Here is a 13,329-nt window from a genome sequence, read left to right on the forward strand (position 1 = left end):
TGGCTGATTTCACTTAATGTGACGGTCTTTATGTCCATCGGCCACTGGAGGGCAGCAAAGCCCTGCGCTGCGATCAGGCCCTGAGGTGGCCAGGGGCCCCAGCTCTGCCAGTATTGTATGAGGATGCGTAGCATAAAGAGAATACGTTCATATAGTCGTGCTTATTTCTACCACCTTATTCTGTCTTCCTCTCTCTCTTGCTTTCTCTAAGTAGGCTTGACGCTTTTCGTTATTTCTTCGGAAGTAATTCACCTCACTGTTCCTTTTTCAGAGAGAGAAGGGGAGAGAGAGAGAGAGAGAGAGAGAGAGAGAGAGAGAGAGAGAGAGAGAGAGAGAGAAAGAGAGTGCATAGGTCTTGCTCAGTAGCCCAGATTGGTCCTCCTTCCTCAGTGTCCGAGATCTGAGGTTGCTGGGAAGTGCCACCACGCCTGACTTTTCCTTTTCTCTTGCCGTTAGGAGTGATGTATCTGGTTCCTGGTTTTTCCCTAGTGAGCGTAGAAATCACACCCTGAACTTTTGCTTGTTCAATTCAAGTCTTTAAATTTCTTGATTAACTTTTGTTTGGAAAGGTTTTAGCTTCCAGGAAAACTGAGAGAATGCTGGCCTGGCACAGCTCAGAGTGAGGGCGGGGACCTAGGCTCCCCAGAGGGCAGAGCATCTCCATCAAGCACTGGGGACTCCTCTGCCTAGGAGGACCCTCCCCTTTCCCGGTTATCTGATGGTTTGTTCCTGGGGCCACAGTGACGCCCCGCTGGGATCCTTGCCCCGAGGGCTCCGCTGGGCGCCTGAGCTGAGCTCCAGAGTGGCACAGGCGGGTCTCAAGTGAGCTGTTCGCCGCCCTGGCGCTCTGCCTTCCCGTGGCCCGGGGCCCTCCGCGTCCTGCGACAGGCGCTTCCTTCCTTGTCCCGAAGGCCGCTCTGGGACCCCCGGCTGCGCTGACAGGGACAGTGAATTCCGGGCCACGCTGGTCCCGGCTTCCCTGTGCCTGGATGGCTGAGCACTGTTATTGCTTTTTTCATTGCTTCATGACGTCCCATTGGAAGGTTTGCTCATCCGCTCACTTATTGATATCCTTTGGTTGTTTCTACTTTCTGGCGTGTTATTTCTCCTATATGTTTTGTAGATTGCATCTTGCAGGGAATTGGTCCATTTCCTTTAAATGATCAAGTTTGTGACACAGTGTAGCTGACCCACCCCACTGGCCAAGTCAAGCCTTCTACTGGGACCTAGACCTGGTACTTTGTTCTTCTTGACCTGGGGGCAAGCAAGGATGAATGACAAAGAGACGTGAATCAGTTTAACTTTGGGCAGCCAGGGGCTTCTTGCCTCTTAGGAGCCCCAGCATCTGGCTCACCTTGGATCCATTCACCTAAACACCGGTACAAGCAATCAAAGTGGCACAAGGCTCAGCTGCTTTCCAGTAGCCACTAGTGCATACTCCCGTAAACAACTTAATCTTAGGTGTTCTGGCTTTGCCCTGGAACCCGCAATATGGAGTCACCCTGAGTGCAGCCTTTCTCCTTTGTGCTCAGAGAGGCCAGTTAGGCCTCGCTTCTCTGGTCTCTGACAGCATAGAGTTGTTCAGAATCCTCTTACTTATCTTCTTCATTTCAATGAGCTCAGTATTGACGTCCTCTCTTGTTTGTGATATTAGTAATTGACCTCTTTCTCTCTTTGTCGTGATTAGCCTGGTTAGGCTTTATCGATTTCATTGATCTTCACGGAACCATATTCTGGTTTTAGCAATATTTAAAATTTTTTTTAATTTTTCAGTTGTATTGATTTATGCAATAATTTTTATTGTTTTTTGTTTTCCTTTTGTTTGCACTCGTTGTGTTTCTTTCTTTATTTTGGTACCGGGGATCGAACTTGGGACCTTGCACTTGTGAGGCAGGTGGCGGAACCACTGAGCTAAATCCCCGGCCCTTGCATTCGTTTTGTATTGCTCTCATTTGTGTAGCTTCCTAGAGGGGAAGCTTAGATTACCGTTTCTTTTTTTCTAACACTATGCTTTCAGGGTTATCAATTTTCCTCTATGCACTGGTTTTGCTGCCTTCGACATATTTTGATAATTTGTGTTCTCATCATTAACTTTAAAGTAGTTTAAAGTTTCTTGAGACTCTCCTGATAAATGTTACTTGGAAGTGTGTTACAGTCTAAATATTTTGGGAATTTTCTAGCCATGTTTCTATTCTTGATATCGAGCTTAATTTCATTGTAGTACAAGAACAAACTATGATTTGTTAACATCCGTCCTGTGGCCTAGAATGTGGTCTGTCTTAGGAAATGTTCCCTGTGAGCTTCGAGAGAATTTGTTCTGCTTTGCTGGATGAAGTATTTATTAAATGTCAGTTACATCCGATGAATTGATGGTGGCCTTTCATTCCACTATGCCCTTCCAGTTTTTCTTTCAGCTGCATCTATCAATTACTGATTGAAGAGTGTCGAAGTCTCCAACTATAATAATGTATGTGTCTATTTCTTCTGGTAGCTCTAACGGTCTTTTTTCCCCACATATTTTGATCATCAGTTGTTCAGGTGCATATATGTTAAGATTTCCTATGCCTTCTTGGAGAGCTGACCCCATTTATCCTTATCTAGTACAATGCTTTATCCCTGAATCTTTCTTGAAGTCTGCTTTGTCTGAAATTGATATTGCTAGTTCAGATTTCATTGGGTTGTGTTGCCATGGTATATCATCTTTCTCTATCCTTCCACTTTTACTTATGTCAAATGGAATTATGTAGACTAGAAAAGCTATCCTTGAAGTTTGTTCAAAAGTGTACTCTGACAGCCTTTACGTTTAAATTGATATATTTGGGTAATTCATATTAAAAATAATCATTGATATCGTTCAGTTAATCTCTGCCATGCTTGTGTTTTCTAGTCGTGACAGTTTTTCATTTCTTTAAAAATCTTCCCTCGTTTTTCTTCTGTTTCTTTGTTAATTTTTAAATTTTAAGTTCTTTTATTGGTACATTTTAGGTACACAATTCATTGCCAATTATCATTGGGTGTTTGTACCTGTACACGATGTATCTTGGTTCTTATTTTTTTTTTTTTCTCCCCATTACCCGTGTGCCCTTCAACCCCTCCATCCTTCCCTATTTCCATAGACATCATTTCCATTTATTTTTTCTTTTCTCATAGTTTTTCCTTCCCCTCTTTATCTTTCCCGTTCCCCTCCCTTCACCCCTTCGTCGTTGGACCTTGTTTTCCTATCTCAAATGATCAATTATTCATTTTAATCACTTTAACCCCTGTTTACACTCTCAGTTTCTCACACTAGTGAAACGATTTGGTATTTACACCTGTGTGTCCTGTCCTATTTATTTCACTGAAGAGCATGGCCTTGATATACATCCATTTGGCCATAAATGACTCTAGTTTTTCACTCTCTATGCCTGAGTAGTGCTCCATTGGATTAAAACCCCCCACGTTTTCTTTATCCAGGTTCCAGTTGATGGGCACTCGGGCTGCTTCCGAGCTTTAGCTATTACAAACTGGGCCGCTATGGACACGGGGACCCATGTTTCACTGTGGTATGATTCTTTTAATTCTTTGGGGAAGATACCCAGCAGGGGAATAGCTGGGTCAAATGGGACCTCTAGCCCTAGTTCTTTGAGGTATCTCCATACTGATTTCCACAGTGGTTGCACCAGTCTACACTCCCACCAGCAATGGAGAAGGGTTCCTTTCTCCCCACAACCCGGCCAGCATTTCTGATTGGATGATTTCGCGATAGCAGCCATTCTTTGTGGTGTGAGGTGGAATCCCAGTGTTGTTTTCATCTGCACCTCTTGAATGATGAGTGATGTTGAACATTTTTTCATATATTTGTTTGCTGCTTTTACTTCCTTGAGAAATGTCTGTCCCCTTCAGGTGCCCATGTTTGAATTGGGTCTTTGAATCTGGGGGGTCAGATCTTTTTCAGTTCTTTACATATTCTAGAGAGTAGTCCTTCTGTCATTTTTCTCGCCTTGTTTCTTTAATGCATACATTTTCTCTCTTCTCTTAGCGTATCAATTATACCTTATAAAAATGTTAGTCTGGGACAAGGATTTAGCTGAGAGGTTTTGCCGCCTGCTGAGCAAGTGCAAGGACCAGAGTTCAATCCCCAGTACCAAAAAGAAAAATTAAATAAATAAAAACTTACAAAAAACGTCAGTGCTTGTCATAGAGTTTGCAATATATATTTACAGCTTATCTAAGACCGCCAAGTCTAAGTTGTTAGTTTCAAATAACAGTATACTGCTTCTCTGCTCACATAGGTACCTTAGAGCGGGGCATTCTCAATTCCCCCATGCTACTACTCCCTACGCCAGTGGTGGCAAACCTATGGCACTTGTGCCGCAGCAGGCTGGTTGTATCATTGAAAGCTATGAAAGTTTCACCATCCCTGCCACTGTTGCTGTCACCGATTCCACTCATTCATAAATTATATGCACCCAATATATTGTTGCTACTAGTTCTTTGAGCAGTTATCGAATAGATTCAGAATACAATGTTCTATTTTACCTTTCTGTATTCCTCTCCAATGCCCTTTCTTTCTCTCTTCCCCTCCTCCTGTCCTCCTCTCCTCACCATTTTTCCTCCCTCTCTCCTGTCTTCCTTCCTACCTTCCTCAATTCCTTCTTTCCTTTCTGCTTCCTTGGTCTCTCTCTTGTCATATTTGATTTCTATCTCTAAAGAACTTATTGGAACGTTTCTTGTCTAGCATATCTGTCGGCATTACATTTCTTCAGTTGTTACCTGAAAAACAATTTCTTCTTTAGGTCAGAAGGAAAGTTTTGGCGTACAAAGAATGTTAGCGTTGTACGGCTGGGTTATTGGTTTCAACACCTTAACTATTTTAGCGCATTCTCTTCTTGCTTACGTGATCTCTGAGAATGCCGGTGTAATTCTTAACTTTGTCATTCAGTAGGTAAGGTCTTATCTCCCTGCGTTTTACAAGAGTTTCTTTGTTTTTGATATTTACACATTGAATTTGATAGGTGTACTTATCATGTTTTCTGTATTTACCTTGCTTATTGTTGTACAGGTTCTTGAACCCGAGTTTTGGTGTGTGTCCTTCAGTTTAGAAACTTCTGAGCTACTATGACTTCAGTTATTTTTTACGTTCCTCTCTTCTTCTCGAGTTCCCATTATGGGCATGTTATGCCTTTTGTAATTGTCCCACAATTCTTGAATGCTCTGGGGTTTTTTTTATTCTTTTGTTTTCTCCTTGCCTTTCAGCCTAGGGAGTTTCTATTGACTTATCATCCAGCTCACCGTTCTTTTCCCCAGTCATTTCTAGCCTGATCATCCTTCAAGGCATTCTTCATTTCTGCCACAATGTTTTTGTGTATCTCCCATTTCCTTTTGATTCTTTGTTAGAGTTTCCATTTCTTTTTGATTATGTTACTGAACTGCTCTTTTTTATAGGTATTAATTTTAGGGTATAGTAGTTTTGAAACAGGCTGGTTTTCATTGTGGGATTTTCCTACAGGCATATAACATATTTTGATCATACCTAGCCCCCTATTACCCTGCCTCACACCTACTTCTTCCTCTGCTTTATTCCCTTTCTCTGGTCAAGTAGTGTCCCTCCTGCTTTCATGTCCATTTTTTAAAAATGCATGTACTTATTTTCTGAGTCTGGCTGATTTCACTTAATGTGACGGTCTTTATGTCCATCGGCCACTGGAGGGCAGCAAAGCCCTGCGCTGCGATCAGGCCCTGAGGTGGCCAGGGGCCCCAGCTCTGCCAGTATTGTATGAGGATGCGTAGCATAAAGAGAATACGTTCATATAGTCGTGCTTATTTCTACCACCTTATTCTGTCTTCCTCTCTCTCTTGCTTTCTCTAAGTAGGCTTGACGCTTTTCGTTATTTCTTCGGAAGTAATTCACCTCACTGTTCCTTTTTCAGAGAGAGAAGGGGAGAGAGAGAGAGAGAGAGAGAGAGAGAGAGAGAGAGAGAGAGAGAGAAAGAGAGTGCATAGGTCTTGCTCAGTAGCCCAGATTGGTCCTCCTTCCTCAGTGTCCGAGATCTGAGGTTGCTGGGAAGTGCCACCACGCCTGACTTTTCCTTTTCTCTTGCCGTTAGGAGTGATGTATCTGGTTCCTGGTTTTCCCCTAGTGAGCGTAGAAATCACACCCTGAACTTTTGCTTGTTCAATTCAAGTCTTTAAATTTCTTGATTAACTTTTGTTTGGAAAGGTTTTAGCTTCCAGGAAAACTGAGAGAATGCTGGCCTGGCACAGCTCAGAGTGAGGGCGGGGACCTAGGCTCCCCAGAGGGCAGAGCATCTCCATCAAGCACTGGGGACTCCTCTGCCTAGGAGGACCCTCCCCTTTCCCGGTTATCTGATGGTTTGTTCCTGGGGCCACAGTGACGCCCCGCTGGGATCCTTGCCCCGAGGGCTCCGCTGGGCGCCTGAGCTGAGCTCCAGAGTGGCACAGGCGGGTCTCAAGTGAGCTGTTCGCCGCCCTGGCGCTCTGCCTTCCCGTGGCCCGGGGCCCTCCGCGTCCTGCGACAGGCGCTTCCTTCCTTGTCCCGAAGGCCGCTCTGGGACCCCCGGCTGCGCTGACAGGGACAGTGAATTCCGGGCCACGCTGGTCCCGGCTTCCCTGTGCCTGGATGGCTGAGCACTGTTATTGCTTTTTTCATTGCTTCATGACGTCCCATTGGAAGGTTTGCTCATCCGCTCACTTATTGATATCCTTTGGTTGTTTCTACTTTCTGGCGTTGTTATTTCTCCTATATGTTTTGTAGATTGCATCTTGCAGGGAATTGGTCCATTTCCTTTAAATGATCAAGTTTGTGACACAGTGTAGCTGACCCACCCCACTGGCCAAGTCAAGCCTTCTACTGGGACCTAGACCTGGTACTTTGTTCTTCTTGACCTGGGGGCAAGCAAGGATGAATGACAAAGAGACGTGAATCAGTTTAACTTTGGGCAGCCAGGGGTTCTTGCCTCTTAGGAGCCCCAGCATCTGGCTCACCTTGGATTCATTCACCTAAACACCGGTACAAGCAATCAAAGTGGCACAAGGCTCAGCTGCTTTCCAGTAGCCACTAGTGCATACTCCCGTAAACAACTTAATCTTAGGTGTTCTGGCTTTGCCCTGGAACCCGCAATATGGAGTCACCCTGAGTGCAGCCTTTCTCCTTTGTGCTCAGAGAGGCCAGTTAGGCCTCGCTTCTCTGGTCTCTGACAGCATAGAGTTGTTCAGAATCCTCTTACTTATCTTCTTCATTTCAATGAGCTCAGTATTGACGTCCTCTCTTGTTTGTGATATTAGTAATTGACCTCTTTCTCTCTTTGTCGTGATTAGCCTGGTTAGGCTTTATCGATTTCATTGATCTTCACGGAACCATATTCTGGTTTTAGCAATATTTAAAATTTTTTTTAATTTTTCAGTTGTATTGATTTATGCAATAATTTTTATTGTTTGTTTGTTTTCACTCATTGTATTTCTTTCTTTATTTTGGTACCGGGGATCGAACTTGGGACCTTGCACTTGTGAGGCAGGTGGCGGAACCACTGAGCTAAATCCCCGGCCCTTGCATTCATTTTATATTGCTCTCATTTGTGTAGCTTCCTAGAGGGGAAGCTTAGATTACCGTTTCTTTTTTTCTAACACTATGCTTTCAGGGTTATCAATTTTCCTCTATGCACTGGTTTTGCTGCCTTCGACATATTTTGATAATTTGTGTTCTCATCATTAACTTTAAAGTAGTTTAAAGTTTCTTGAGACTCTCCTGATAAATGTTATTTGGAAGTGTGTTACAGTCTAAATATTTTGGGAATTTTCTAGCCATGTTTCTATTCTTGATATCGAGCTTAATTTCATTGTAGTACAAGAACAAACTATGATTTGTTAACATCCGTCCTGTGGCCTAGAATGTGGTCTGTCTTAGGAAATGTTCCCTGTGAGCTTCGAGAGAATTTGTTCTGCTTTGCTGGATGAAGTATTTATTAAATGTCAGTTACATCCGATGAATTGATGGTGGCCTTTCATTCCACTATGCCCTTCCAGTTTTTCTTTCAGCTGCATCTATCAATTACTGATTGAAGAGTGTCGAAGTCTCCAACTATAATAATGTATGTGTCTATTTCTTCTGGTAGCTCTAACGGTCTTTTTTCCCCACATATTTTGATCATCAGTTGTTCAGGTGCATATATGTTAAGATTTCCTATGCCTTCTTGGAGAGCTGACCCCATTTATCCTTATCTAGTACAATGCTTTATCCCTGAATCTTTCTTGAAGTCTGCTTTGTCTGAAATTGATATTGCTAGTTCAGATTTCATTGGGTTGTGTTGCCATGGTATATCATCTTTCTCTATCCTTCCACTTTTACTTATGTCAAATGGAATTATGTAGACTAGAAAAGCTATCCTTGAAGTTTGTTCAAAAGTGTACTCTGACAGCCTTTACGTTTAAATTGATATATTTGGGTAATTCATATTAAAAATAATCATTGATATCGTTCAGTTAATCTCTGCCATGCTTGTGTTTTCTAGTCGTGACAGTTTTTCATTTCTTTAAAAATCTTCCCTCGTTTTTCTTCTGTTTCTTTGTTAATTTTTAAATTTTAAGTTCTTTTATTGGTACATTTTAGGTACACAATTCATTGCCAATTATCATTGGGTGTTTGTACCTGTACACGATGTATCTTGGTTCTTTATTTTTTTTTTTTTCTCCCCCATTACCCGTGTGCCCTTCAACCCCTCCACATCTTCCCTATTTCCATAGACATCATTTCCATTTATTTTTTCTTTTCTCATAGTTTTTCCTTCCCCTCTTTATCTTTCCCGTTCCCCTCCCTTCACCCCTTCGTCGTTGGACCTTGTTTTCCTATCTCAAATGATCAATTATTCATTTTAATCACTTTAACCCCTGTTTACACTCTCAGTTTCTCACACTAGTGAAACGATTTGGTATTTACACCTGTGTGTCCTGTCCTATTTATTTCACTGAAGAGCATGGCCTTGATATACATCCATTTGGCCATAAATGACTCTAGTTTTTCACTCTCTATGCCTGAGTAGTGCTCCATTGGATTAAAACCCCCCACGTTTTCTTTATCCAGGTTCCAGTTGATGGGCACTCGGGCTGCTTCCGAGCTTTAGCTATTACAAACTGGGCCGCTATGGACACGGGGACCCATGTTTCACTGTGGTATGATTCTTTTAATTCTTTGGGGAAGATACCCAGCAGGGGAATAGCTGGGTCAAATGGGACCTCTAGCCCTAGTTCTTTGAGGTATCTCCATACTGATTTCCACAGTGGTTGCACCAGTCTACACTCCCACCAGCAATGGAGAAGGGTTCCTTTCTCCCCACAACCCGGCCAGCATTTCTGATTGGATGATTTCGCGATAGCAGCCATTCTTTGTGGTGTGAGGTGGAATCCCAGTGTTGTTTTCATCTGCACCTCTTGAATGATGAGTGATGTTGAACATTTTTTCATATATTTGTTTGCTGCTTTTACTTCCTTGAGAAATGTCTGTCCCCTTCAGGTGCCCATGTTTGAATTGGGTCTTTGAATCTGGGGGGTCAGATCTTTTTCAGTTCTTTATATATTCTAGAGAGTAGTCCTTCTGTCATTTTTCTCGCCTTGTTTCTTTAATGCATACATTTTCTCTCTTCTCTTAGCGTATCAATTATACCTTATAAAAAATGTTAGTCTGGGACAAGGATTTAGCTGAGAGGTTTTGCCGCCTGCTGAGCAAGTGCAAGGACCAGAGTTCAATCCCCAGTACCAAAAAGAAAAATTAAATAAATAAAAACTTACAAAAAACGTCAGTGCTTGTCATAGAGTTTGCAATATATATTTACAGCTTATCTAAGACCGCCAAGTCTAAGTTGTTAGTTTCAAATAACAGTATACTGCTTCTCTGCTCACATAGGTACCTTAGAGCGGGGCATTCTCAATTCCCCCATGCTACTACTCCCTACGCCAGTGGTGGCAAACCTATGGCACTTGTGCCGCAGCAGGCTGGTTGTATCATTGAAAGCTATGAAAGTTTCACCATCCCTGCCACTGTTGCTGTCACCGATTCCACTCATTCATAAATTATATGCACCCAATATATTGTTGCTACTAGTTCTTTGAGCAGTTATCGAATAGATTCAGAATACAATGTTCTATTTTACCTTTCTGTATTCCTCTCCAATGCCCTTTCTTTCTCTCTTCCCCTCCTCCTGTCCTCTCTCCTCACCATTTTTCCTCCCTCTCTCCTGTCTTCCTTCCTACCTTCCTCAATTCCTTCTTTCCTTTCTGCTTCCTTGGTCTCTCTCTTGTCATATTTGATTTCTATCTCTAAAGAACTTATTGGAACGTTTCTTGTCTAGCATATCTGTCGGCATTACATTTCTTCAGTTGTTACCTGAAAAACAATTTCTTCTTTAGGTCAGAAGGAAAGTTTTGGCGTACAAAGAATGTTAGCGTTGTACGGCTGGGTTATTGGTTTCAACACCTTAACTATTTTAGCGCATTCTCTTCTTGCTTACGTGATCTCTGAGAATGCCGGTGTAATTCTTAACTTTGTCATTCAGTAGGTAAGGTCTTATCTCCCTGCGTTTTACAAGAGTTTCTTTGTTTTTGATATTTACACATTGAATTTGATAGGTGTACTTATCATGTTTTCTGTATTTACCTTGCTTATTGTTGTACAGGTTCTTGAACCCGAGTTTTGGTGTGTGTCCTTCAGTTTAGAAACTTCTGAGCTACTATGACTTCAGTTATTTTTTACGTTCCTCTCTTCTTCTCGAGTTCCCATTATGGGCATGTTATGCCTTTTGTAATTGTCCCACAATTCTTGAATGCTCTGGGGTTTTTTTTTTATTTTTGTTTTCTCCTTGCCTTTCAGCCTAGGGAGTTTCTATTGACTTATCATCCAGCTCACCGTTCTTTTCCCCAGTCATTTCTAGCCTGATCATCCTTCAAGGCATTCTTCATTTCTGCCACAATGTTTTTGTGTATCTCCCATTTCCTTTTGATTCTTTGTTAGAGTTTCCATTTCTTTTTGATTATGTTACTGAACTGTCTCTTTTTTATAGGTATTAATTTTAGGGTATAGTAGTTTTGAAACAGGCTGGTTTTCATTGTGGGATTTTCCTACAGGCATATAACATATTTTGATCATACCTAGCCCCTATTACCCTGCCTCACACCTACTTCTTCCTCTGCTTTATTCCCTTTCTCTGGTCAAGTAGTGTCCCTCCTGCTTTCATGTCCATTTTTTAAAAATGCATGTACTTATTTTCTGAGTCTGGCTGATTTCACTTAATGTGACGGTCTTTATGTCCATCGGCCACTGGAGGGCAGCAAAGCCCTGCTGCTGCGATCAGGCCCTGAGGTGGCCAGGGGCCCCAGCTCTGCCAGTATTGTATGAGGATGCGTAGCATAAAGAGAATACGTTCATATAGTCGTGCTTATTTCTACCACCTTATTCTGTCTTCCTCTCTCTCTTGCTTTCTCTAAGTAGGCTTGACGCTTTTCGTTATTTCTTCGGAAGTAATTCACCTCACTGTTCCTTTTTCAGAGAGAGAAGGGGGAGAGAGGAGAGAGAGAGAGAGAGAGAGGAGAGAGAGAGAGAGAGAGAGAGAGAGGAGAGAGTGAGAAAGAGAGTGCATAGGTCTTGCTCAGTAGCCCAGATTGGTCCTCCTTCCTCAGTGTCCGAGATCTGAGGTTGCTGGGAAGTGCCACCACGCCTGACTTTTCCTTTTCTCTTGCCGTTAGGAGTGATGTATCTGGTTCCTGGTTTTTCCCTAGTGAGCGTAGAAATCACACCCTGAACTTTTGCTTGTTCAATTCAAGTCTTTAAATTTCTTGATTAACTTTTGTTTGGAAAGGTTTTAGCTTCCAGGAAAACTGAGAGAATGCTGGCCTGGCACAGCTCAGAGTGAGGGCGGGGACCTAGGCTCCCCAGAGGGCAGAGCATCTCCATCAAGCACTGGGGACTCCTCTGCCTAGGAGGACCCTCCCCTTTCCCGGTTATCTGATGGTTTGTTCCTGGGGCCACAGTGACGCCCCGCTGGGATCCTTGCCCCGAGGGCTCCGCTGGGCGCCTGAGCTGAGCTCCAGAGTGGCACAGGCGGGTCTCAAGTGAGCTGTTCGCCGCCCTGGCGCTCTGCCTTCCCGTGGCCCGGGGCCCTCCGCGTCCTGCGACAGGCGCTTCCTTCCTTGTCCCGAAGGCCGCTCTGGGACCCCGGCTGCGCTGACAGGGACAGTGAATTCCGGGCCACGCTGGTCCCGGCTTCCCTGTGCCTGGATGGCTGAGCACTGTTATTGCTTTTTTCATTGCTTCATGACGTCCCATTGGAAGGTTTGCTCATCCGCTCACTTATTGATATCCTTTGGTTGTTTCTACTTTCTGGCGTGTTATTTCTCCTATATGTTTTGTAGATTGCATCTTGCAGGGAATTGGTCCATTTCCTTTAAATGATCAAGTTTGTGACACAGTGTAGCTGACCCACCCACTGGCCAAGTCAAGCCTTCTACTGGGACCTAGACCTGGTACTTTGTTCTTCTTGACCTGGGGGCAAGCAAGGATGAATGACAAAGAGACGTGAATCAGTTTAACTTTGGGCCCAGGGGCTTCTTGCCTCTTAGGAGCCCCAGCATCTGGCTCACCTTGGATTCATTCACCTAAACACCGGTACAAGCAATCAAAGTGGCACAAGGCTCAGCTGCTTTCCAGTAGCCACTAGTGCATACTCCCGTAAACAACTTAATCTTAGGTGTTCTGGCTTTGCCCTGGAACCCGCAATATGGAGTCACCCTGAGTGCAGCCTTTCTCCTTTGTGCTCAGAGAGGCCAGTTAGGCCTCGCTTCTCTGGTCTCTGACAGCATAGAGTTGTTCAGAATCCTCTTACTTATCTTCTTCATTTCAATGAGCTCAGTATTGACGTCCTCTCTTGTTTGTGATATTAGTAATTGACCTCTTTCTCTCTTTGTCGTGATTAGCCTGGTTAGGCTTTATCGATTTCATTGATCTTCACGGAACCATATTCTGGTTTTAGCAATATTTAAAATTTTTTTTAATTTTTCAGTTGTATTGATTTATGCAATAATTTTTATTGTTTTTTGTTTTCACTCGTTGTTTTCTTTCTTTATTTTGGTACCGGGGATCGAACTTGGGACCTTGCACTTGTGAGGCAGGTGGCGGAACCACTGAGCTAAATCCCCGGCCCTTGCATTCGTTTTGTATTGCTCTCATTTGTGTAGCTTCCTAGAGGGGAAGCTTAGATTACCGTTTCTTTTTTTCTAACACTATGCTTTCAGGGTTATCAATTTTCCTCTATGCACTGGTTTTGCTGCCTTCGACATATTTTGATA

Source organism: Heterocephalus glaber, unplaced genomic scaffold (genome assembly GCF_053883595.1).
Source record: "Heterocephalus glaber isolate CG9 unplaced genomic scaffold, H.glaber_assembly_v1.0 deba00001733, whole genome shotgun sequence".
Lineage (NCBI taxonomy): Eukaryota > Metazoa > Chordata > Mammalia > Rodentia > Bathyergidae > Heterocephalus > Heterocephalus glaber.